At 55.3% G+C, this 26,926-nt stretch overlaps 1 protein-coding gene across 2 annotated transcripts in view; it reads left to right on the plus strand.

Annotated features, from left to right (window-relative positions):
• KLHL29 (kelch like family member 29) overlaps window positions 1–26,926 on the plus strand; it is a 267,976-nt gene that overhangs the window by 95,527 nt on the left and 145,523 nt on the right. Inside the window, exon 1 of one of the 2 annotated variants that reach the window (XM_016121719.2) lies at window positions 12,351–13,821. The exons of the other annotated variant lie outside the window; for it this stretch is intronic. The gene's annotated coding sequence lies outside the window, so the exon portion shown is untranslated. Of the gene's footprint in view, window positions 1–12,350; window positions 13,822–26,926 lie in introns of those variants that run through there. 2 annotated transcript variants of the gene reach the window in all.

Consider the following 26,926-nt stretch of genomic DNA (forward strand, 5'->3'; position numbering starts at 1 on the left):
GCACTCCCCCTGCTCCCCGGGGGCGCGCCTGCTCCAGCCCTCGTCCCGGCCCCAGCCCCGAGAGGCCTGTGGCTACAAGCAGGAACTCAACTCTCTGTGTTCCATGGGACAGCAAAGGGGACCCTGGCCAGCCAGGCCCTCTGGAACCCCAGGAGCAAGTCCTCCGGTTTCCATCCACGGAGACGGGTCAGAGCCCGGCTTAGGGACTTCTCCGAAAGGGGGTCATGGCTCCCGTTGCAGCTGGAATTAGAGCGGAGGGACAGGGACTAGTTGGGCCGGAAGAAGGGGCCGGGCTGGGGGTTCGATCTGGTTCTAGCGCTGGGCTGGGCGCAGATTCGGACTGTAGTTCTGCGGCTCCATCGGGCAGGCACGTTCTGGGCACAAGGCTGGGAACCACGCCGGTAGCTGTGTCCCTGAGGCTCCCAACTGTGGTCTGAAGCTGTGGCCAGGGGGTGGGCCCCTGGCCCCTCCCCTCAAGGCCCTCAGCCTCCTCTGATGGTCTCAGTGACCTGTCTCCACCCAGGCAGCCAACTCGAACCTCCGTGGACAGGCACTGGGCGCTGTGATCTGCCAACCTGCCTCCGAGAGGCGGTCGTTTTCAGAAGGTCCCTCTGCCTTTCATCTTCCCACAGGGAACGAACACCCTTAATTTCTCTCTCTCCTTCTGCTAGAATGCTTAGTCATCTGTCGTGTTGGCCTTTTACACGCTACACTTGAAAATTTCTCACCCTTCCAGGTGTAAGTTGTTCACCATTGTTGCTCATTTTCTGCTGCCAGATGCCTTTGCAAGTGGAGAAACTGAGGCACAGGCCTTGAAAGGAGAGCTGAGGTTGAGAGCCTGATCAGGGTACCGGAGGACACTAGCCTTGTCCTGGAAGGTCAGTCCCGGAGTGTCCCTGACCCCAGCGACTGTGCCCATCACGCAGGGCTGTCTCCTCTGGGGACGAGTGCTCTCGGGTGGATGAACGAGGCCTTCTGTGGGAGACGCCGCGGCCGGGGCTTCTGCTGCTTCTCCGCCTCTCTCTGAACCTGCTCTCCTGGCCATCCTTTGTCCAGACTTAGTTTCCCCCTTCTGCCCCTGACGGTGGATGCTTCAGTCACGTTGTCCGACACGGCTCTGGCACTCCCTTGCCGGGGGGCAGTCCTCCGTCCTCCCTCCCTGAATAGAAGCTCAAAGCCACACCCCGAGTCTGATGCTTGGACTTCACTGTCCAGAAGAGAAGTTACCCCCCAAAACTCCCCCAAAACCACCTGCAAACAGGTCCAGGGAACAGACAGACAAAGCTCCCACCGGACCAACTTGCACTTTCTAGAAGGAGCATTTTGAGGGTGGTGCACAATCACCCAGACTTGTGAGTGCTGTTGCTTGGAAGAGAGACTGGAGAGCGGCGGGGTCATGGACGGGGTCATGGACGAGGTCATGGACGGGGTCATGGACGGGGTCATGGACGGTAGTGCCACTGGGTTTGCATCGTAGGCTCCTTCCCAGCCCCTCCCTGGAGGGTGGGCTTCAGAGGACACCTGACCCAGTTTGGGAACAGCCTCCCGGCCCTGGAGGTCTCCGAAGAGGACAATCCATCTGTCCGTGCCAACACCAGGCAGCTCACAGCCAAGCTAATTAGGTCAGCCTCCCCCTCCCCACACAGCGGGGGCTGCGCTCAGGTGTGAGGCCCTGCTCGGTCTCTCGGCCTCTGCAGGGACAGAGCACTTTGTGCAGGTGAATCCCTGGGATCCTTTCATCTTCTCTTTCAAGAAAACGACGAGAAAACAGGCCAGCTTCCCCGGAGCGGCGGACACTGTCCACGCAGAGTCCACGCGGGCCCGACTCGGCGTCCCTTCCTGCCGCAGGCGGCTCCGCTCCCAACAGGCCGCGGGCGAGAGGACGGTGCTTGTGCCCGTGCAGTCGTGGGACGGGAAGGCGTTGAACGAAGTCACATCGGCCGCGTGCCTTTGTGGCTTTGGCGTGCAGTTCTGCCTCCGTTAGTAAAGTGAGTGCCGCTCCCCACCTCATAATCCCCCACTCGACACTGAAGAGGAAGCCTCTGCACGGGGAGCATCGGGTCCCTATGATGTAGGAGGAGCAGGAAAGGAGCAAAACCTTGCAGAACGCTTAAGGTGGGAAAAAAATAACCCGCGAGGGAGGCGTGCCCATGGCAGAAGCCTGTTTGTATGCTCCGACCTGCCAGATAATAGGATTACACATTTCTTATCGCCACCGCCAACAGGCGCGGGGCCAGCCCGGTCTGAGCGGTGCGACAGGGGGCGTCCGTCCTTCCCCGCCTCCTTAACTACAGCCACAGCGACTCGCTTTTGGGGATCCGATGTCCCCAGGGACTCACCTCCCCGATTTTGTAAAGCCTCTGGGAAGAGGTTACATATTTTAAGCCTACATTTTTGATGTCTGCTCTCAAGCGTGATTGTTAACCCATCTCTTGATTCAAGAAGCCCAGACGGAAGACTCGGGAATGTACATTTCTGCTGGCCGTGCGGAGGGGCCGGCCTCACTCGAGCCTTTGGGAATTCACCCAGACCCCGCAGTGCTGTCGGTCTGTCTGCCGATCTGTCAGGCTCGTACTTTGGGCTTCCCAGCCAGGGCCTGAGCCAGGCTCCCCATGGCCTGGTGCCGAGCCGGGGGAGGCAGAGGTGAATGGCAGGCACCAGGGAGACGGTGTGACTGTTGCTATACGATGAACCACCCGCAAACTGGAGGTGTGGACAACCGTCTTGTTACACTTTCGGAGTGTGTGGGTCAGCACGTCACACAGGGCACAGCAGAGAGAGCTCGTCTCCGTGATGTCCAGGGCCTCGGCTACGTGATTCCACAGCAGGCCCTGAGGCGGTCGGAGGCGTCTTCTCTCACGCGGCTGGCGTGGACGCTGCCGCCAACGCGACCTCTGCCGGGCCGTCTGCTAGAACACTCGTTCGTGTCCTTGCTTTTCGGTCTGGGCTTCCTCACAGAATGGTGGCCTCAAAGGGGGTGTCTTTCTTACCTGGAGGCTCAGGGCTGGGGGAAGGGGACGTCCCGGCTAACAGGCGGAAGCCACGTTGCTCTCGATGACTTAGCCTCAGAAGACGTGCCTTGTCTCTTCTGCCTTATTCTGTCAGTTACGAGAGAATCTCGAGTCCGCCTGGATCCAAGACGAGGGAAATGAGACTCCGCCTTTTACGGAGGCGGGGGCGTTCTAGAAGACCATGAGATTACAGTCTGCCACAGGATCCCTGTGGCAAGACCCTCCGTTTTGCAGCTAAAAACCCAAAGCTGGGACATGACACCCTGTGAGTCTGATTGGAGCAGATCCCTTGGGCCTGACCACACCTGGGATTCCCGCCTTGGGATTCCCGCAGCCCCTGGATTCAGTAAACCAGTTCCCAAAGACTATGGCTTTTTGTGGGAAGGTTTAACATAAAGCACGGCCTAGCACAGCACAGAGCAGCTCCCACGGAGTGACAAGAACAGAGACTCAGCTAGACTGCTGGTTCCAGGTCTGGCTCTGCCACTTACCGTGTGACCTTGGGCAAGTTACTTAAGCTCTCTGTGCCTCTCTGTTCCCTCATCTGTCAAAGAGGAGTGATAACAACATACCTCCTGCATTAGTCAACCCAGGCTGCTGTAACAAAATACCGTGGACCGGATGCTGAAGCAAGAGACAATTATTATCTCATAGTTCCAGAGGCTGAAAGTCCAAGACCGAGGTGCCAGCCTGGTCACGTTCTGGTGAGGGCACTCTCCTTGGCTTGCACGCAGATGGCCACCTTCTCACTGCGTCCGACGCCATCCCACTGGAGGCCAGAGCTTCGACGTGCGGATTCGGGGGAGGACACAATTCACTGCACTGAACGCGCCTCCTCGAGGGGCTCCCACGAAGATGAAACGGTTTGCTACGTGGGACACACCTAGAGTGGTGCTTGGCCCGTAGTGACCACTGTAAAAGCGAATGAAGGAAATCAAGAGAAGAGCCAGGGCAGGCAGTGGCCGCTCCGGACGCCCGGGAGGACTGTGGCTTGCGGAGTCCTAGGGACTCGGAGGAACTTACCTCCGCGTTGCGAGGCCTCAGAGCTGTCTTGGGTGAGAGTGGCGAGTCACACCCACGTGGGCCGAGAAGTGCTGTGCAGGCAGTGGGGCTGGCCGCCACGTCCAGGGTCTCGCAGTCGACTGCGGTGTGGAGGTTTTACCTTCTCTGCACGTGTGTGTGTTTTTTTAAAGTTCATAACTTATCCTCATCCATGGAGATTAGCGGGGGAAGCGCTGAAGATGTCTTTAATTAAATATTGCCACTCCCTCCTCCCTAAGGTCATTTACAGTCAATAAGGGAGAGGAGAAATATCTCTTTAGCAGGCCTGGCGAATGAAAAAAATACAAAGTACCGAATGCAAAAATGTTCTTATCTAGCCCGAATCCTTCCTTCGGTTGTGATTTAATATGTGCACAGGGCGATACAGAAATACAAAGCAGCTTGGGAAAAAGTCTCAGCCCTAAGAATCTTATAGTATTAAAACTTGAATAATCCCATACAAGAGAAAAATAAGGCAAAGCCTGAGCTTGGCACCTGCAAACCGGTGTGCTCCACCCCCGGTGACCCGGGGCCTGTGGGACATGCCCGGAGAGCCTAGTGCAGGCTGCTTTCGACAGCCGAATTTTATTAACTGTTTTTCCATTACTCCTGATGGGCCTGGCAATGAACTCTTATCAGTGTATTGTGGCAAGTACAAGTCAATTAATTTCTTTTAAATAACTTCAACTGAAATCCTATTTGATTTATATTCCAAAAAAAAAAAAAAAAAAGGATTTCTATTCCATTCCTTCCTCAGATTATAGTCCCAGCTGAGTTAATCACACAGGCCGCACAGCCACCCATACCCCAGGGAGCAAACAGGATCAAGGGGAGAAGGAAATGAGAAGAAGGTGGATTTGAGAGCGTTCTAAAGACCCTTTATCCAGTGCGAGGCCATGTGCGGGGTGACGGGGAGCTCATTTAAATCTTACCTGCAGAAAGGCTTCGTTCCAGCCTTGGTGGCGAGGGATGAATTGGGAAACACACAAGATGTCCGGAAGGTGGCGGAGTCCTTCCCAGAAAGCATGGCGGTGCCCACCGGGCTGCTGAGGTGTGATGGCAAGCCACTCTTTCCCTCATCTGGCACAAACGGTTTCTGGGGCTGGTGTCCCAGGAGCCTCTCCTGAGCTCGGCCTTGGCTGTGCTCACCTGCGCTTTATAAGACTTGCCGTATGGGGCCACCCCTGGCACGGCGGGGTAACAGCGGGCTGTCACCGTGAGCAGGGCGCTAACAGGCTTTACTGCCAGTCTGCCCATTTCCCAAAACGAGGAGGCAGGCACAGCAGAGGTGTGACCTTCCTGAAGGTCTGTCGCCAGGGCCCCTGTTTGTCACCAGCCAGGCCTTCCAGGGGATAATGCCTGGCTTATCGAGCAGGCTGAGAGGGCAGTGACCCCCTCCAGAAGAGGTGGCACGAGCCGGGTGACATCTGGTCCCAGAGAGCAGAGCTTAATGAGTGGCTGCTGACAGTGACGAGACGTCGGTCTCCGGGGGGAGGGCGCGGTGGCTGAATCCCAAGGCTGGGCAGGTGTGCGGCCGATGAGAGATGCCTTCTCGAGCCATCTTCTGCCCCAATGCCAGGCTGCCGAGCGGGGCCTGGCAGGCTGCTGGTGACAACAGGGCGCTACCCTAGGGTAGTAACATCCGGCGAAGAATGCAGGGCAGTTAAAAAGTTTGGCAAAGATGAGTTGGGGGAAAAAAAAAAAAAGGATTTGCAAAGCATCTGCCACGATGCCGTATCGGGTTGCTCGGGCTGCCGTATACAACGTAGCACGAACGGGGGACGCCAACGAGGGCGCTTTATTTTCTCGCAGTTCTGGAGGCTGAAAGTCCGAGATCACGGCGTCTACAGGGTCGGTTCCGCCAACCCTGTCCCAGGCCTCTCTCCGTGCGTTTCGGCGTCGAAGGCCGTGCCTTCCCGTCGTCGTCCCTCCTCAGCAGTCCGTGTCAGAGCTCCTCTTCCTACGAGGACGCCAGTCACGTTGGGTGAGGGTTCATCCTGAGGACCTCGGTTTAATTTCATCGACTAACCCTCATACAGACCCAGCTCCGCACAGTGTTACATCCCGAGTCGCCGGGGGTTAGAACTTCGGCGGATGCGTTAGGGCGAGTCGGGGGACACACAGTTCAGGCCATGCGGACGCTGTCCCGGGGAAGCAAGCGAGCAGCGTTTCTCGAAAAGTGAACCTCCGACCGCCGGTCTCAGAAGCATCCAGGACACTTAACGAAAATGTGGCTTCCTGAGCCTCACACCAGACTCACTAAAGCAAAGTCTCTAGGGGTGTGGCTCTGGAGGGGGACATTTCTCACATCTTCCTCTGCACAGAAACAGTGCAAGGCCAAGGATTAGACGTCTGTCTGTAAGGATGGGGTTGCCGAAAGATGTGAGGATCTGTATCAAAACTTATCGCAGCGCTAAGAATATCTCTGAGCAAGCGTGTCACTGTTGTCTCTATCAAAAAGCAAGTGTTCGTGTGTGTGTGTGTGTGTTTCGCCTGAAATTCCTGTTTGCTGTCTTGGGATATGATATTGGTGCTTAACACATCAACACTCAGCAAAGATCTGCTGACTTCAAGGTTTTGGACGTTCCAACGTTCCGTGTGGTTTGTGGCTGTGGCGGCTTTATCTCTCGGGAGGGAAGCGAGTGGTGGTCAGGAGACTCAGCTGGTGAAGGATAGATAGGACTGGTTCGGGTACGGCTGGCCGCTTCCGATTCCAGCAGGTGAGTGTGTTGATGTTATTGTTTTCGGTGACACTCGCCCCACCTGTCTTATTGTACACAGACTGATCCCAGTCAAGGAAGACCTGGCGGCAGAGCGCACAGAAACGTGTCAGTGGAAAAGAGTAGCGTGAAAATGCAGGAACCCCAGCGAGCCCTGTTCCTTGGAGCCGTGCGCACGCTCACTGGCTGGGCGATCTTGACAGGTTACCCTCGTTCTTTGTGCCTCGGTTTTCTCATCTAAAGGGTAGGGAGGATAATAATAATAATACCTGCGGCATAGTTTTTGTGGTGAGCAACAACTAAGTTAGCTATGCGAGGAGTTCCGAATAGTGCCTGGAATATAAGTATGCCATAAAAAAAAAAAAGATCAATAGATATTTTTTCCACCTGAGTTAGTGACTGACTGACTACCCAGTCCCTAGAGATCAGCCAACAGGACATCATGGCTGATCTCTAGGGACTGGGTAGTCACTAACAAATCCATTTTCCTTAAAGTGATCTGTAGAGCTCAGTAATTTTCCTGCTCTCTGCTCCAGGCTAAGGCAAGAGAGCCTCACCTCCCGGAGTCATGGCCTTCCTGCAAGGGGTAGGGCTGTGGGCCACCTGTGTGTGTGTGTGTGCGTGTGTGGGGGTGTGTGCGTGTGCACACACCTAAAAGCGTGTACTCCTTCACTCTCAAGAGGGCTGCGTGTTGGTTAAAGGGTGCTTCTTCCAGCTTCTGTACATTTCGGGAACAAACAGCCTGCCCAGATGACTTTTCTTTCTGAGCACTGAGGGCCTGACTCTTACGAGGCAGTATACCGGATGCACTGCCTCAGTTTCCCTTAAGAACCAAGTCCCTGTGCACAGGCCGTGGGGTACGCTTGGTGCAGCCCACCATGACTTACCCTTGGTTGGGACTACAAGTGTGACAGCCTCGCGAGAGGAGAAGGCCCTGCCTCGGTCCTGCTGGGAGCGCACCTTCTTCCAAATGTCCTTACTGTCACACCGTCTTGCTTAGAGTGAGGTCTTCTCTGTGCCTGTACTTTAAAATCATAGTGAAATGTTGAATTCAAGGGGAGAGGAAAAAGGCCAGAGACAGAACTCGCTGACTCCTATTTGGGGATTAATTCTCTAATCCAATTTTTTCTTTTTTTTTTTGCAAACAATCTTATAAAAGCCCACCAGAGATGATTAATAAAGGCAGGCTCCCTGGAATTCCCACATGGAATCTTTGGATATCTCCAAACCCAGTTGGAACACTCCTGCTCTAATCTGGGCTTCCTCCTTGCCATCTAAGCCTGTCCCCTGTTGCCAGCCTCTGGTCCTGAGAGCGTCCGCAGCACCTTCCCTACAAAGTGGACAGGACAGGGTCCAGGAGAGAAGGGACCCCTCCTGCCAGAACTGGGTCGGTCTCCTTTTGGAGAATCACTGCAAACCCCTTGGCTCAAATATGCTGTTTGAACTTGGCTTCTCTGCACTCTGGCCACCAGCTCTAACCGAGACCTGAGCAGGGAAACTGAACAGCTTGATGTGTTAATCTGGACTGTCCCTTGGCCCACTCTGGTCACTGTTCTCCCTTCTCCTCCCACGCCACTCCGGGAACAGAAGGACGGTGGGAGAGGTCAGAAGTGCCGGGCATCAGGAAGTGAGAACGAGCCACACTCAGGACCCACTGAGGCTCCATGGGCTTTGGCAGGGGAGCCTATAAACCCCGAGTGGTTCTGTCTTTAGACTTTCACACCAGCCTACACACACCCAAATTTTTCTATTATTATTATTTTAACACCACATTGGCCCTATTTTTAAAATCTGCTGCGCTTGAGCAATTTTTTTCTGACGTCAGCTGGCTGCCGGCAACTCTGCTTGAAAACAGGAATAACCAAATCTTCTAAGGAGTAATGCTGAACCTGCTTCAAACGCAATAAATCACCAAAAAAAAAAAAAAAAAAAACCATTGTTTACGATAAGTGGTATCTGATTGCTGTTAGAACCGGTGTTTATTGCCTTTGTGCATTACGGTCTCTTGTAATTTGGACAACCAGAAATTGTGTTCCTTTATGCAGAGCGTAGGAAGGGTTTGTGAGGGGGGAGGCATCTGTAATTATGCTACCAGGGAGTGGGGTTCGGGAGCCTCCTTGGAGCATGAAATGCCATCGCCTGCCTCTCATCCACAACGCTGTTCATCGGAGGTCCCGCTTTCCCAGTTCTTGGGACCCTCCAAGCCCCTTCAAAGACCTGGGCAGAGGAGGATGTGCAGGAGGGGCCCCAGCGACCCAGATCAGAGAGTCCTCACGTGGCCTCCGGGTGCAGAGCGCGGGGTAGGTGGGCGGCCGCAGCTCCATAGGAAGGTGGGCAGATGGTTTTCCCTGGAAGTTGCCTCAGACGCCCCTGCTGGTTGCTTCCCTCAGTGCCGGAACCGCCAGAAGGCAGTGTTCCTCCTGCCTCCGTCTGCAAAACTGCAGAAGCTGCTTGGCCGCAGAGCTTGACACATAAAGTGGCACAGTCATCGTTAGACACACGAACCACTGATTCTGCTTGATTTCTCCGAGGCACGGTTAGAAAGAGGGGCCGTCATCCGGGCCGTGGCGGGTGGGCTTCCCTTCTCACAGCTCTGACATCGGGACCTCGGGAAGAGCATCGAGTTCGTTAGTTTTTCGTTGGAATAAACCGCGCTCCCTCTGACCTCATGTGTTTGCGTCTGCGAGCTGAGCTGCCCCGCCTGGAAGGCTCCTCCCCGCCTGCTTCACCTGCGTGGGACCCACCTGGGCTTCCACCCCTCTGCTTCCATCAGAGTCGTCTCTGAGCTTCTCCCTCCTCCACCATCCCCCTATCTCGCAAGCCCAGCACTGACCTTCGTGCTAGACACCTCTCCCCCACCCCAGTGCTAGCTCAGTGCACGGAAGGCACTTGCTGATGAACTCGACAGCCAGTCAACGGCCAAGTGTATCAGAACCATCAGAACCGCCGCCTCGCTATTCTCTCTCCGTTGTCTCTCTTCCCATCTGCCATCACTGCCCTAGCTCACTCAGGCCCTTAGCCGTTCTCAACCGGACACCCCAATCTCCCCAACCTCCTCTCGGTTCCTGAACACACCTTACGGCTTCCTGCCTCTGCTTTCATTACCAAGGCGATGTTCTCTGCCTAAAATGTCCTTCACCCCTTCTTCGCTTGGCTTCCCCACTTTGGGGACAGCTCCGGCACCCCCTCCTCGCAGAAGCCCTTTCTGACTGTGCCCCGTCTCCGCTCCCACAGCTCCTTGTACTTTTCTCTGTGATAACTCTTATCACGATCACGATAAACTATAAATGTCTCCCCGCGTTGTCTGTCTTAACATCCCCAACCCCCAACACGCCTGACCCATAGAAAGCGGTCCATAAAGCTGGATCTATACTGAACTTGAACTAGAGCTCAAAGAGCACATGGCGTGCAGAGCTCATTTAAGCCCCAAATTGTACACAACTGAATGTTAGAGCAAGTTCACAGACGGCTCCCCAGGGAAACCACACCTCTGCACTGTCAGGGACGAGGTCCTTATACAGCCCGTGGGTCAGGTGACAGTCCATCCCGTCTCCTCTGAGGACCTGAGCACTCACTCAGGACAAGAACTTGGACTGAAAAGTTCCAGCCCCAGATGCTTCTCCCTGGAGGCTCTGTGAGCGAGTGAGTGAGTGAGTAAGAGAACCCTGGCCTCATGTGGTGACTGATATTTATCCCCTGCAAAGGATGGGACTAGCCAGGCATGCTTTATTGAAGAGACAAATGATCAGTTGTGATTCTCAAGCTAGAAGTCCTGGTCTGATTGCCCGAGGCTTGGCCTTAACAGACACAGTGCTGGGTGACAGGTTTCCCAGGGGCGCCTAGTGCTTAGAAAGGCTCTCTGAGGCTCTTGGACTTGAACTTCCTGCCTTGCCTAGCCTGGCCCTCAGAGCATTGGAAGAAGTAGGGAGAGAAGCCAAGGCAGGGCCCCACTTCGAGAAGACCCTCGCTTCTAGGGCCTGGGTACCCACCTGCAGGGCTGACGCTGACTGGGAGCAGCTGGTCAGATGGCCCCCTGCATGCGACCCAGTGATTGCAAGGCCAAGTGTCACAGTTTCCAGATGACTCTGATTTTAGCAAGCCTACTAATACTTCTCTCTCTCTCTTTCTCTCTCTCTCTCTCTCTCTCTCACACACACACACACACACACACACACACACACACACACACGAGAATGCTAAAGAAACCAAGCAGACCTGCCTCCTCCCCCCTGTACACCTCCCCCCTTCCCCCTGCAGACTGGTGGAGGCGGGGGGGGGGGGGGGCAGTGGCCACACACATAATTTAGGCTCTCCTGCCACTGCTCGGTAGGTAAGCTAGGTATGAGGTTGGCCTCTCTGGTCTTGCCAGGCAGCCCCGTGACCGTTGATGGCTTCGTCTCCGTAGGGAAGTACAATCTGACTTAGAAACAGTGGATTTCCTGGCAGACTTTTTGGAATTTGAGCCGCTCACCAGCAAAGTCCTGGGAAGTGGACCCTTGAGCCACTTGGCTAGTCAGCAAATCCCCAGGGACCCTGGTCCAGTCTGGACCCTGGGGAGGCCAAGGAGGAACTATGCGCAGAGCACTTGGGGGTCTGGGGTGGAGCAGTGGCGCCCTGAGTGTGGACCCAAGTCTCCCCACCCGTGTGCATCCGTGCCGATTGTTCTGAGGCGGACAGTGGGGCTTTAGGGAAGGGGAGGCAGAGTGGGCTGGGCGGGTTGCTGACTGACGTGCCCTGTCACACGGAGAGTGCAGGGCCAGCCTCTTTCTGAGCTGAGACCCCCGAGTCTGGTCCGCAAGAGCGGACTGCACGGTGCGCTTCCCTGCTCCGCGTCCAGGGGCAAGGCCCAGGAGTCCCCCTTCTTAGTCGCTCTCTTCCGGCCCGGGGGCCTGTCATCTGCGGATTTCTTTCTTTTCTTTAAACTTGAAACGCAGCAATTGGACAGATTTTTTTTTAAACCCAATTAATATAAAATTCGAAATTACCAGGCTTCTCAAATTCTTCTCCCGTCTTTCTGACGTGCAGACAGAGTGGGCACTGGGCTCTCATGGTTCCCATTTCTCTCCCAGTGGGATTCCACGCCCCTGTCTCTGTGTCCAGAGCCCACACCCGGTGACTGGACCGCTGCTCACGGGACCCCGTTACCAGGACTGCGGGACCCTGTTACCAGGACTGCGTTGCTCGCCAGCGCCCGCCCCACCCTGAGAAAAGCGACACCTCCTTCCCTCAGATGTGCGGCTCCCTTTCCTCCCTCTGAGCCTTGCAAGGTTAATGATAGGGAAGGGGGAAGCAGGCATTTTGATTTACCTCAGGCTGTTTGGGTTCAAACCTTGACTCCGTCAGCAACAACAGGGACAAGTCGTTTTTCACCTCCGTACCTCAGGTTTTTGGTCTTTAAAATGGTCATGATACAAATACCCGTCTTGGAGGGTTATTGTGAGGAGTAAATGAAATAATGTGTGGCTCGTAGTACTCCGTAAAGGGTAGAAGTAGTCATCATAGGAACTCCTACCACTATTAAATATGACTATTATTATTACTGTCGTTCTCGTCATTTGTTGTGGGAAAACGGACAGGATCAGTGAGCTGGGGGCCCTGCTTTCCCTCACACCTGGAGCTTTCTGGAGCAGCCCATTAGCGGCTGCAGGCTCCTGCCTCAGGCCAGAGAGTCCTCCCCCAGCCCCTCAGTGGGGGTGTAGAAGGAAGGAGATGAGAGAGGTGGCCTATGGCCCCTTTTCTCCTGTCACCCCACCCTTTAACGTTTGCATGGAATGCTCAGCAGGTTTTCACTGCTCCGTGTTTTGCTCACTCAGCCACCTGGCTCCGAGTGCAGGGGACCTGGGGGAAGGGTAAGCATCGGCCCCCCCAGCATCAGGAATGGGGAGACGCTTCCCTTCCCCCAGGAGGCACCCTGTGCACCCTCGGGCCCTTCATCCCTCTGTCCGATGACCCCTCCACTTTCCCGACTTGGGCTTGTGCTTCTGCTATTTCCTTGACCTGGAAAGTCGACCCCAGAATTCCCGCGAAGGCCCAGCAAACACCCTCTCCTCCAGGGGTGCGGCTCCTCCATCCCAGTGCAGCCCCCAGCGCAGCCCCTCCTGGAGCACCGCCCCCACACCTTACCTTACCCTCCTCTGGCCCGTGCCGGCGCCTGGGGCACCTCTTTGCTTCTCACTAGGCGTTGTCTGCACTCAGCTCTCACTCCCCACTGGGCCCGGCCCAGAGCTGCCCACACAACCCACTTCTCTGGTTCTGGGCCCCCGGCCATCACCTGCCCTTCACGGTCACTCCCAGCTCTGACCCACCCCGCAGCTGTTCCCCTTTCTTCTCCTACCCCCACATCATAAATCCGGTGACTGTCCTCCTAAGAGAGTGGCTCCGGATGGCGTGTGTGGAGCCGTACTTCCAGACCAAGGCCTGAAGCCGCCAAAGTGTCCCGTCCCCCTTTGAGCACTCAGAGCAATGTTTTTTACTAGCAGCTCTTGGGCACAGGGCGAGGGCCTGATGCTGGAGGAGGCAGCCCCAGCACGCAGTGCCCTGAGATGCCCCTTCCAGGCCCAGGGCTGCTCTGAGGCTCCGGGCAGCCTGTGCTCAGAGGCTCCAACAGACACTGCAGCCGCCAGGCAGGGACGGGCCTTCCTGGGTAAAGTGACCCTCTGCTGTGCTCCTCCCTGCTGTCTGGCCTGGCCAGTCCATTCCCCAGCCCTATATCCAGGACGCTTTTTCCAGCCAGCTCCGGCTCTTACCTCCTCAGTCTTTGAGACCCCAGGGCCCCTGCCCAACCCCCTCCCTCCTCCTCCTGGGCATTCTCACCTGCTAGCTCTGCCCCAGAATATGCCTTCTGTGGTGTCTGTTAACTCTCTGCTGGCCAGTGTGCCATGGCCTCTGGACAGCTGCTGCAGCCGTCAGCCAGCCCCGGCCAGCCCCACAGCAAGACCAAGACCCGGCTTGGGCCCAGGACTAGGGTTTCATCCCGCCTGAGGGCTGTCAGCAGAAGGGGTATCAGCATAACCCACCTTTGAGTAACACCCGCCCTGAAGAAAAGCCAGGTAAGGGAGAGCAGAACGGGGCTGAAGGCCTCCCCATCCCATTGAAAAGGGATAGGCTACTCCAGGGGAGGGTGAAGGCCTCAATCAGACGGACTGCCTGCCGCCCAGGCAGGGCTAATCCCCTCGAAATGGGGTTGCCGGGTCGGAGGTGGGGGTCCGTATTCATTTTGTCAAGCTTGGCCTCCGCAGTTTCATGGGATCGGGGCAAATGCTCAGGCCTCCGAGAACCTCAGCTGCCTAATCTGTGCAATGGGAGGGCTGGAGGGAGAGGGGCCTGCAGGAGACTTTTAGTCTGGCTTTCTGTGACTCATTGACTATTTAAAACACAAACAAAGCCTTGGAGCCCGGCGATGGAGAGAGAGGGAACAAAGCGAGACTTGTTCGATTGAGCCGGACTGGCTGGGATGCCCCACGCCTTGCGGGAAGTCAAGGCCAGGGCGATTCCCGGACTCCTGTTCCCTGGGTCCTGAGACCAGGAGAACACACTGGGAAGAGGCGGTGAGGGAAATTAATTACACACATCTTTCCTTTCAGGGGACTGTGTACATACCTCCACCCTTGAGGGGGAAACGAAAGTCTATTACAGCACATGAAAGTTCCCCTTGCTTTAAGGTCACTTTTTCATACATTTTTTTTTTTTCCTTAGGACAACACAAATCCTCATTATAGATATTTCTGTATTTCAGCAAAAGGAGCCATACTCAATAATGAGATCTCCGAATAAAGTTCAATTCATTTTCATCTCTCTTTCCTCCCCAAATATTATTGCTAGAAATGTTACATTATCATAAACCAGAGTTCAGGCTGCACATAGGCTTTTAACAATTGTCATCTCTCTCTGGATACAAATTCCGATTACTGGCCTCGTTTTGCAAAGACTCCTCTCCTTCACTTTGGTGTTTCCTTCGTATTTTTCTTTGCTGGATACATAATTCAGAGGATCAGAATTAAGAGGGTTTATGAGGACCTCTCCCTTTTGGCAATCCTTTCCCAGATCTGGGGAAAGTTCTGGGCCCCGGCTGGGCCCCACCTGCAGGAGGAAGGGAAGGGTGCTCCTACATGACAGCCTTGGCGGCGAGGCTCATGCTTTAGAAGTTCCCAGGTGGACTTTCTTCTCCCTCGACCGTGGCACAGACCACAGACGGCCAGCAGGCAGGACCGATTCTTCGATTTCACAAGGGGTCTGCAGGGCCTTCTTCCTGAAAAAGCCCTACGTGCATCCCGCCCTGTAGACCCACTGCGGACCCCACAGCTCTCCTTCCCGCCTCCTCCCCGGGGGTCGGCGATCCCTCCTGCAAAGCCCCTCCCTCACTTCCTCCCTCACTTCCTCCTCTGTGGCCTAGGCGTTAAGAAACTGGCTTTGGACGCAGAAGCATCTGTATTTGAATCCCGCTTACAAGCTGTATCTGAATCCACTTGCACCTTAGGAAAATGTCTTCACTCCTGGGTAAGATCCTTCATCTGTAAAATGGAGTTTCGTAACAGCTACGACCAAGTTGGGAGGATGGAATTAGATAAAACGTGTCAAGCACCTTATCTGGCGCCTGGCACCCACGGGTTGTCTGTGGCCGATAGGGGAGCCGAGGCCTCTTCATCGCCCCCGCGCCGCCTCTGGCTTCTCCTCTGAGGCTTTTCTCTCTGTCGCTGTCCCCCTCCCCCCCACCCCCCGCTAAAACCCTAACTGGCTTTTATTTTAACCGCGTGGGGCGAATCGCCTCTCCTCTCCTCCACGGCACGTGGGCTATAAGGGAACCTCCTCTGCGTGACCCAGTCATTGTCCACTAAGCACTTTACAAGTAGTCTCCTCCCCCAGCGGAAGGTGGGAACTACTCCATACCCCCATTTCCTAGGAGGAAACAGAGGCTCAAAGAATTCGAGCCCATCGCTCAAGGGCACACAGGTGATACTTGTCAGAGCCAGGACACAGGGCTCTGCTGGATTTCAAAGCCTGCGCCGGTAACCAGTGATGGCTGTAGGAATGCCGTTTATTATGCAGTGATTCCCGGATGCCCGGTTCCGTGGAGGAAGTTAGGGTGTTTGGCCCTGAACTAAATGACCAAAGGGCGCAGTGCTTGCTGGGGTCATGCTTCTGCTTTTCACGGTCTTTCTCATCCATTAAACTCGCTGTGGTCATGGTCTTGCCTGAAGCAGCGGCACCTTCCTCAGCTGCTGCGGACCCACTTGTAAGAGTCACGTGCGAAGGAAGCAGTCATAGGCTGTAAACAAGGGTGCGGGGCCTGTCCTGGGAGCAAGGAACCTGTGCGCCGAGGTGCCTTACCGCTTGCTTATTCTAAGGCTCTGTTTCATCGTTTCTTGACTCGTGGCCTCGTTTGGGATGAAGCCAGGATAGTTCTTTCTTATTTGTGGACAGATTGGAGAACTTTTTTCCTTTATTGCAATCTAATCATTAAAAAAAATGCTTGTTTGCAAAGTTGGCTAGTCGTTTGAGGAGGGTAGGAAGGTGAGGCCCACCTTCCCGTAGAGTGGGCTGCTTGCCCCAAAAGGGACCCAGAGACCTGGAGTGTAAGGGAAGAAACGAGGCCCAGGCCCTGGGGACAGGGCTCAGTCAAACCCAGCCCTGAGTCTGGACCCCCAACATTTATTCTTTGCTCCAGTGCCAGCTCTCTGGATGGAGCCAAGTCGTCTGCCATCTCGAGGGTCCGAGCTGCACGTCCGCGGAGCGAGCGTGCGGCAGCACCCCCACGGCCCCCACAGAGCCCGCACCAAGAGTCAAGCCCACCCCGCAGGTGCCGGTGCAGATGTGGGGACTTGCTGTCTGGACTTGACTTTGTGGTTGCCGTGATCACAGTCCCCATAGCGTTGACTGCATGGGCAGGTGTCGGAGCTGTCTCTGTGGAGCCTTGGAACCCCTGCCCCTGCCCCTCGGGGTGATCAGGGACATTTTATGGGGAGAGGGGGATGCTTCCCAGAGCCTGGGGCTGGAGAAGGCGGGCAGAGGGATTCCGAACCGCCTGCCTTTCAACTTCAGCTGGTTCCCTTCTCGGCCCTCATTTTTGTTTTGTTCATCCAACTCTAACCTGAGGAAGCCTGCTGCGTGGGCACCTGTGGGTGAGAACACACGTGTGACTGCGGCCGGCAGGGGCACAGGGCCCACAGTTCATGGGAGAGCAAAGAGGGTGCCTAGGTATTCTCCAGAGTTTCCGAATCCCTCTTATGATCCTTCCCTCCATTCTCAATCAAAGGACGTAAATGCTAAACCATGGTTCTTGCCAGTGCTGATAAGGAAAACTAGTGAATGCAGGAGTCTCATTAAGAAAATCCTAAAATTTCAGTCTTATCACCGCCGCAACATAATACAGTAAGTATGTTAATTCTGACCTCCCTCGGCTCCCCCGCCCCCTGAAATCCCTTTCAGCCAGAGCCGGCAGAATGAACACTCCTGCTACATGTCCGATGCGGCTTTGCCCCCTCGCCTTGGCGTTGTGGAGTGAATCTCCAATTCGAGGGGACAGCACTTGGCCCCCTCACACCTCCAGCCGCCTCTGTAGTTGTTGTGTTCGAAATCCCTACTGTGTGCGGGGTCCGGCAGCAGGAACTGTGAGATGTCGGTGTCCAGCCGAGTTCATCCCTTTGCGAGAGCCAATGGGGCTGAGGCAGGAGCGCTGATTTATAGGCCAAGCCTGCCAGCTGACCTTGTCCCCAGCAAAGGCTCATTTCGACAGGCTTCAGGTCCAAGTGATTACTCGCTGTTTGTACTGCTAGGATTTGGCAAGGATTCTGCAATTCCTGTTAGCAAGAGGAAACAGGAACCTTGAAGTAAGTACTTACCTCGTAAAGAGACGATTCGTGGAGGGAGACTTCTGCCTCTTTCGGGAGCTTGTCTGGACACCTTCGGCCCTGCTCTGTAACGATAGTGAACTTTTTTGACTGGCATGTTTTACTTTTCCAAATTCCTTCCCCCTATGGGTTTTTTTTCTCTCTCCACGATACGTCATGGGTAGGTAGGGTTTACTCAAGTATCCGCCTTTCTCCGAGAAGGGAGCTAGCGTGAGAGCGGTGAGATGATGTGCTAGGGAGTGGCGGAGCCCCGTGCCCGGCCGCCCCTCTGCATCTCGTTCCCCCAAACCCCAAGCTGGCCAGCCAGGAGGGCCGAGGAGCCTGCAGGGACACAGCTGCCCGCGGTGTGCCCGGGCTCCGTGCAGACGCCGGCGCTCAGAGGGGCTGAGGGACCGGGAGATGCCGTGTCCTCTGGGACACACGAGGGGCGCCCCGGGGCGCAGCAGGGCTGCAGCTGCAGAGTCACAGCGAGAGATGTTCGCGGCTAACGGGAGGGTGCTCGTGTGTGCCCCGTGCCACGGCGGCCGCACTGCTGGCATCACATGTCAGTGGGCCGGGCGTCACATGGCAGCAACATGATCCTGAGCACAGTGCGAGTGCGGGGAACTGTGCCCGCGGGTGCATGGTCTTCAGCTCGGGCCAGGGCGGGGCGGGCGGTGCCCGGAAGCACTCTGGCTCCGGCTGGTCCCCTGCTCTACCGGCCTTGCCAGCTCTTTTCAGAATAAGCCATGCCGTGTGTGCTTCCCAAGACCCTGGAAGAAAGCTGTTTAAAAGTGTTTAAAAGTCAGAGTTTTTTGAAGGACTTCGCAGGGAGAGGACACTTCTTGCACATTAGGTACAAAAATGTTCCAGGAGAACAAAGGCCTCCCAGTTTTCTAGCTTCTCTGCGAAAGAATTAGAAAAGCATTTTCCAAGGGAATGGGGGGGGGGGGCGGTGAGGGGAGGAGGGAGGCCATTTATATTTCCTGGGGATCTTATTTAAAAGTGTTTTTGCTCCTTGCCATGTTTTCCTCAAATCCTCTCAGACTTTGGTTCTCAGACTTTGTGGCATTCTGGGCCGTAAGAATACATACTGTTACTTTTAAGGTTTTTAAAAGATTTCCCAGAGCCAGTGGAGCACCCAGGTGCAGCCACAGTGCTGGCCCCAGGGAAGACAGGCCAGACTCACAATTTCGGCGTGCGGGGAGCTAAGTGTTCCTCCAGACGCGGAGGAGGGAGGAGAAACCCGGAGGAGACAGGGCTCTGAGAACGGGAGAGGGCCCGGCCTGCGCCCGGCAGAGGAGAACGCGCCCTTTGTTCCCGTGCCCACTGCTTGTCCCTGAGCCTGGTCCCCCCGGGGGGTCAGAGGACACTTCTGAGGCTTGGCCTGGAGAATTCTTTTTTTTTTTTTTTTTCTTTTCGTGCTTCCTCCTGCCACATGGCCTCAGATCATGACATTTCTATTCGATGCTGTCAGTGCCTTGGTTTGAGGGGAATGTCTGTGTGCCCAGGTCTCTCGGCCAATAAGAAATGGTGCCCAGAGCCCGCTGGCATCTGCTCCTGCCCAGTCTCTCTTCCTCTTTCACATGACCAACAGACAAGGAACAGTTCCCTCCCCCAGACACTGGGCAGCGCCGAGCGGGCGGGCGGTGATGGGCCAGGCCCAGGACCCCAGCCCTGCACCTGCGTGTCGGGCCGCAGCTCGGCTTCCGCCCTGCCCGGGGAGGGGATGGTACAGAACCAGCGTGACTTAACTCACTCCATGAAACTCAGGGATTAAACACCCACGAGCCCCGGCCCCTACCCCCGCCCAGAGGGCCGCCTGCAGAGCCAGGGCCCACCGGCTATTTTCAGAAGGCTGTCGGGTGCACAGGACACCCAGTTGCCTTTTTCTGCCTCTTTGGTGTCTTTATAGGGATCCTGTGTCTCTGCCACAGGCCTTGCCTGTTCTGCCATAAGAGCTTCACTGCAGCCAGAGCAGCTACTAAGCTCCCTCCCAATATAACCCAGCCACACCTCTGGCCCGGCCTGGATGTGGCAATGAGTCACTGAGATCCTTGGGCCCACGGTCACTCTCCCCTTGGAAGCACAGATGTAGGACACTAATGCTTGCCCTTCTCCGCTTCTGTGAGAGAGTTTTCAAAGGTCAGAAGGTAAAGTCAGTTTCAGGAAGAATCTTGACTTTGGCGCCCACCATGAGGAGTGTCGATTCATCGAGCAGAAGGTCCTGGAGTCTTTGTTTTCCCAGAAAGGTGCACGGCGTGTGCAGTCAAGCAGGGGCATGACCGTACACACCGTGGAGTTCATTACCAACAGATGCCGGGAGCTGTGGGCGTTCAGAGGGAGCTTCGTGGAGGAGGTGGTGCGTGAGCTCAGCCTTGAAGGACAGGCAGGGTTTGGGCGGGGAATGGGGGAGGGGAGGCGTCACAGGCAGAGGGAAACTCTGAAGCTGTGCTCTTGGCCTAGAAGTGGAAGAGCCCAAGATTTGGCATGGAGCCCAAAGGAGACACCCAGGGCTGGCAGATAAGACACCGCCTGGAGAGAGTGTGAGGTGCAAAGAGCCTTGAGTGGCAGGCGAGTTGTTTGGAAGTGATGTGATGGACCAAAGCCGCCGAGGTTCAGAGCAGGGTGAGGCAGAGGAGCATGGTGGTCTGGCGGCCAGCTCTGCTCTCTGCTGCCAGGACGGTGTGGGGTCTTCCTGGTCACAGCACGGCGGCAGCAGCTTGGGGACAGCATGTTGGAGGTCCCAGCCTCCACGCCCTGTTCACAGGCCCAGAGAGGGCCGTGAGCTGGGGCCACCGCGGGGCTCCCAAGAGCCCACGGCTGACATCTCTTCCCAGCTCCACAGTCAGTGACGTCAGGTCAGGCCGGTAGCTCGAAATCGAGGCGGGAGTCGTCACACGACGCGGACGGGCAAACGCTGCAGATCAGGGACTGCCCGGTTCCTTCTGTCCGTCTTGTCCCCGCACCTCCTGGCACCACCAGAGCTGGCCGTTAACCGTTAAGCAGCACAACACTGGGCGACAGGGAGGCCATGCAGGGCCTTCCGCCGAGGAACGAGGGCCGGCTCGGCAGAGGCGCACTGGCGGGCAGAGGGCCTTTGTGGACACGTGGCATGCCCCTTCCTGTCGAGGCGGCCGGCACGTGGGAGTGGGGACGGTCCTCCGCCAAGAGTTGACCACTTATGTATTGGCCAATTCTGAAACCAAACTCCTTAACATGGACTCCAAAACCTTTGACAGACACTGCTCACCGGGAGGAAGCTTGCGCCTCCTACCTGTCCACCTCCTCACCTGAGCAGGCTCCGCCCGGCCACACAGAACTACTTTCAACTCCTTAGATGCCACCTGCTTCTCCTCCTTACGAGCTCGGCTGGCCTGTGCCATGCCTCCCGCGGAGTCCCTCTCAGCCCACCTCACGGGTGTCCTTTGGCCCCCGCCATCTCTGCCCAGGCCCAGCACTAGGTGCCCCCAGTGAATGCAGCGTGTCGGAAGCTCCCCGGCTGCAGGCTGGCAGAGCCAGGGAGCTGGCGTGAGGACAGGCCGCCTCTTCTGGGGTGGGCAGGGAAGGCATCTGAGCAGGGCTCAGAGAGCCTGGTTAGTCCCAGCTGCACGGTGAAAGCACCAGGATTTGTTCAATGCCTCCAAGTCACAAAGCGCTGAGCCCACAGAGCCTACCCGACAGCCTGCTAAGATGAGGAGCACTCCTGTTTGACAGATGACAAACTGAGGGCCAACTGGTAGACCCCAGGCCTTGACCCCAACTCCTGGGACCCTACATCCTGATCTGGCTCCCTGAACAGAGGGCTTCCGACGGCTCGATGGCTCATCCCAAGTAAACTCAGACATATTCAGACATCGGGAACAGCCCAGCCCCCCGCTGGGAGATGCAAATGCAAAACCTGACTCCAGAGACAGGTCTGCAAACCCGTGACCGCCATCCCTACAGGCCTCGCGTCTTAAAAACGAGCATTAGTGGCGGTGATGAATACACGGTTGCATTTGTTGTTCTTTTGGGAAAAGAAAAGCCTGGCTTCTTAGAGCTGTTGTACTTTATTTTTCTGTAAAGAGGAAATTAATTTTAGTCTTTCTTTTTGGTTTAAAATGTTGTTCTTTGCTTTTTCTGCCCTACAATTTAAAAGGAAACATTTGTCTGTTGAGAAAAGAAATGATAATTATAGACTAAAAATTGTTTCTATTCTGATTTGAAAAAGTGACAGAAAAAAAAAAAATTCCATCGCACAGATGGAGGCCTGCTGACGGAGGGTGTTTAACAATGAAGCCCCAGGCCGGTTTGGGGTTCAGAATGACACCCCAGGCAGACTTGGGCTCCCATATGGTCCAGGCCAGGGGCATTTTCCGAGTCCGGTCTCCATTTCTGAGGCTAGTTCGTAGTCCCTGTGGGGTCTGGACATTGCACCCTCCACATGGTTTGCTGGTGGGAGGAGGATGTGACTGGTCGGTTTACCTGTAGATCGCATGGGCCCTGTTAGGGGAGCTGTGTGTGTGTGTGTGTGGAGGCAGGTGTTCGAGAGCCACCTAGCTTTATTCCCTTCACCAAGAGTTTTACTTTTCAGCCTCACAAAATTACAATTGCTCCAAGTCCCTCGATCAATAAAGCAGGAAACTGATTAGACTGTGAAATTAAACTAATAATGTCATGCTATTAACCCTCGATCGATGGGGAAAGAGCTCAAAGTGAAGGCTATTTCCTAAATCCATATCACCCTTTGGATACATGTATTTACTTTTTGAAAGAACGCCTAGGAGTGCACGCATCCCCCACACCCCCTTCTTTCCTGCAAATGCAGTGCGGCGGAAGTCAAGATAGGTTAGTAAGAGCTAAATCTGCAAGGTGCCTAGGGTAGAGCAGCCCCTTGGGTCTTGGGGTGGCTGACGGGGATGGCCTCAGTGCTTCCGCTACGTGTGTGATCCCAACCTCGCCTTGTGACCAGGAGCTCCAATTTGGGGTTCATGCCAGGCCATCCCCCAACCTGATCGAGGACCCAAGTAGCGCTGGCTGGAGGGCTCCATTTTGAGCTCTCATGTGATTCCTGGGTTCGCACCATCGCCGTGCACAGTGCAGCGTGGGGTTTGCTGAGCTCTTTGGGCGTTTAACCCGAGACAGAGCAGTGATCGTGGTCCTTCTCGTTCTCCTCCTGTCCCCGCATTACGCCCGTCTTCCCAAAGCATAGGCTGATCGGAGGCAGTAAACGTATTTGAGAGTGAGGGGCAGACATTGGGGCTGATTCCTGAGGTATCCCGATCACTTCAAAGGGCCAGCTTGGGGGCAGAGCACAGTTCTTATCTGGAAGCAGTCTTCAGCTGGGACCAGCCTCCACCTGCCTCTCACCTTCTGGCCTTTCCATCAGGACAATCTCCTGAGACGGGTGTTCAGCAGTGCAGACTAGACTCCAGTCACAACACAATAAAAGCTCGTGTATCACAGTGTCAGGGACCACGCCTCAGGTGTGGCCAGGTCCTGAGAGGCCATACCTCTCACTCACCCAAGAGCTCAACGTGGATCAAGCTGAGCCTCAAACGTGAGCCCCGAGACCAGCTGAACTGGGACACTTCGGTCCTTCTGGCTCTTTCCATTTGCTCTGCAGTGCACGACCTAACCCTTCGGAGTGAGGAAGGCAGGTTCAGTTACTCCCATTTCAGGGATGAATACAGTGAGACTGAGCGATCAAGGCACTTGTGTGGTCACACAGCTAAAGAAGATGCGAGCCCAGCTCTGGAACCTGGTCTGGAGCCCTTTGGTTGCCTGAGTCCTGTTCTAGAATTATCGAAGGCTTTGTCCTTCCCTGGCCTTGCCCCTGAAGAAGGGTGAGCATAGCTCTCCCCTTGGTCCTCCCGCGGCTCGTCCTCCTCCGAGACCTGTCGTTTCTATCACGGTGGCGTGTTGCCAAGGATCAGACCCCATCTCTAAAAGTGGTGATGGTAGTTAATAACTAATTACTCTAATGATCCTGCAGAAATTCTGGAGACCTGTTTTAGGAGAGATGTCAATTAGAGCCATCTGCACGGTGAATAAAGGAGCCCTACCCCAGCTGTACTGTTGAAACATGTTAGCGTTTCCCTACCAGCGGCCATATGGTACTTAACGAAAGTGAATTGTTCACACTGCACACCCCGTGCCTCCTGATGAATACCAGCATTTTGTTTTGGAAAATAGTTCTTCAATCGTGCGGAATATTTTTCAATGCAGTAAGTAGCAAGTTGGAAGCCGGCAAACCCTTGAATGCAAAAACGACTTCCATCACCTCGAGATGCTCTTCCCCCCCATCCCAGCCCCGCCCCGGCTCCCACAGCCCACCTGCGCCTCGTCCTCAGCATCTGTTTCTGAATCTGTGCGGGAGCGCCGAGGCCACACAGGGATGCTTGCCCCGCCCACCCTGGCGTTCTGTTCGTGTGAAATTAGAAGCAGGAGGTTTGAAGCTGCGTCGAGTGAGAGCTCTGAGCTCCGTCTGGAAGGGCACGAAACGCTGGGCAAAAGTCCCCCGTGAGTTGAAAAGTAGTGCAGGATGTTTAATTGGTTGTGTGGCTTCAACGAAGGGTTAACTTTCTATTTGCGATCTGTTCCTTTCAAGAAGTACAAAGCTCAGGTTGACACCTGGATGCTCACTGAGGTAGAGAAGAACCGTTTCTGGGCCTCCACGGAACTGCCGGAAGCCCCTCTCGTCCTTGTCATCGGCACAGACAAGGCCGCCAACCAGTAGTGACCAAAAGTCATTGACGCCTGGTGGCCAATCCCTGACCTGTGCCCAGATAGCTGGGTCCAGGTGCAGCCACCCTGTGGGTTCCATTAACTGAAAACAGGCACGTTTCAGAAGCAGATCAGTGCCAAGGTCAGGCTTGTGCTGTGTCAAGCGGCTGAGAGTTTGCCCCCACGCCCGCCCACTGCCAGGTCGTGCTGGGCAAGGGGACCTTCCGCACCCTCTTGGGGCCATGTGGCCCCAGCGAGCTGAAGGCCCAAGGCTGCCAGGAGGAAGCCGTTTCATTGCAGTCCCCTCTGGGACCGGCAGGATTTCGCTCGCCGACAATGCCTATTTCAGAACTTTCCCCCAGAACCGAAGTCACTTATTAAAGCATAATGAAAAGCGAGATTGACTGGAGTTCGCCATGCAGAAGGCGTGCTGCAGCCCCCAACACCTGAGATGTGCCGCACAAAACCGTGGCCCCATAAAGCTCACTTATTTCCAATTCAGCAGCCACTGATCCCAAGTTACAATAATGATCCCAAGTTCAGCCGAACACGTCCTTAAAGGAAATCCTTCTGGGTGAAAAATTGCAGAAACGTGCTCACGTGGATCCCTGATCAGCAAACTACACCATTTGCTCACTGACACTTGGTACCATAATGTGCCTGAAAGAATCAAGTCGCGGTGACTCCCAGGTGGCCCTTGTGACAAGGTGACCAAGCCCTAGCCTAGGGCAGCCTGGACAGCCCTTGCAATGAAAGGTACCCAGAGCATCTCAAATAAGTCACCAGCCTTTCTACTAGGTTGATTCCAGGACAACCCTGAGAGCAGAACTCACCCCGTTTGGAGCCACGCCTGGCTGTTCAGCTAAAGAGTTAACCTTTCCTCATTTGGGGAGGTGAGGTTGAGGAAGGCTGAGGCCAGTTTGACATATGCCGCCTGGTCTGAACGTGAATGCTGTGCTCAGACACTGAATTTGACGAATTGCATTATAAAATTTAAAAACAAATTTAAAACTCTATTAACTCCCTGTAATGGCCTCCTCCTGGAGTACACAGACAGCAACGGCTCACTGGCAAGGAGAAAAAATACTCTCGCTTGCAATGTGCCTCGCTTGCAGCAGAATGGAGACGGGTGGGAGCCGGTGGGGTGTGTGCTGGGCCCACACAGCCTCTGCACCGAGCACGGCCTCCTGCTCCCACGTCAAGATCAGGCCCCGCAAGCAGGCCATCGCAGGCTGCACACCTCCGAGGTTAGGCTTTGTCTGGCTCATCTAAATTCCACTTTCTTTCAAGGCTAAAACACGTCTTTCAAGACCGGATCATGGGAGTAATGAGCTTACAAGATGCGGCTGAGGCCTGGGGAGTGGGGAGCTCGTTCACACTAGACGCCTGTGTTTTGTGGGTCAGCACGTGGGTGTCAGGCAGGAGGAGGTGCGTCCCCAGCGTCACCCACCCCACCCTCTGCCCAGGGAGAAGGGTCAGGGCAAGGAGGTTCGTTGTTTGCTGCAGGCCTCTAAACTGAAGAGCATTCAGACAGGAGGGGGTGTTGGCCTGACTCCAGACTACCAACTGGAGAGATTAACTTTTGTTGAGAAAGGAGGCAGCCCCACAGCTGTGTGTGCACGTGAGCCGCGAGGAGGAGCTTAGCTGGCAGTGAGGAGTCCTGGGGGCCCCGGGGAGGGCACCCTCCGCGTCTCTGCAACTCAGAGAGCCCAAGCCGAAGAGCACAGGGCCTCATGTGGCCTGGTCTTTAGGGAGCCCAAGGCGTTTTCTGCCAACCAGCAGCTTCTCTGTTCGAGAAGCAGCTCTCAGTCCTTTTATGTACATAAAGTAATCTTTAGAAAGAGATATTTGGGGAGAGGTGCCCACATGGCAGTCTCGGCTGTCCAAAGACAACAGAGAAACTGTGCGCACATGAGCATATATTGGGGTGTGTGTGTGTGTGTGTGTGTGTGTGTGTGTGTGTGTGTGTGTGTCTCTGTGTGCAGATTTGCGTGTAAAAAAGTAAGCTATGCCTTATAATGTGCTGGCTGCCCATTGGCCATTCCTAGAGCAGGTTCAATGTGGATTCTGCATCCGGGGGTGCCTTTCTCAGAGCACCCTTTAGGGTTGGTGTTCCACCCACTCTGGGGAGGAGGCCAAGGTGGGTTGGGCAGAGGAGGCCGAAAGCTCCAGGCCTGGCAGGGCTGTGGCTTTTGGTGTCAGAGACTGTGTGAGCCTCTCCCAGGAGTTAAGCAGCTGATGCAGTGCAAGGAGCGCCTGGTCATAGACGCAGTTTCCATGTAGGTTCTCGGGAGCCTTGACCTTGACCAGCAGAGAAAAGCCAGGGAGCTCCTGGAATGCTCCTCTCCTGGCAGCTCTGGGTGGGGTGGGATGTTTGGGGTGAAGGGAAGGGAGATGACATGTGTAATAGTTTGAGGACACCCCCTTGGGACTAGCAGTATAAGCAAGAATCTGGGGCATCTCCAGTAATGAAGAGAACAGAATTTCATCAGGCCAGTGCACTCTCTCTAGAACATCCATTCCTGGACAGTCGTGCTAATTACAGTGCTTCCAACCTTTGTGAATCTGCTTTGGGCCATTTTGTATAAATGACTGCTTTTAGAAAAAAAAAAATAATGGG

The sequence above is a fragment of the Rousettus aegyptiacus genome, unplaced genomic scaffold, assembly GCF_014176215.1.
Source record: "Rousettus aegyptiacus isolate mRouAeg1 unplaced genomic scaffold, mRouAeg1.p scaffold_m13_p_7, whole genome shotgun sequence".
Taxonomy (NCBI): domain Eukaryota; kingdom Metazoa; phylum Chordata; class Mammalia; order Chiroptera; family Pteropodidae; genus Rousettus; species Rousettus aegyptiacus.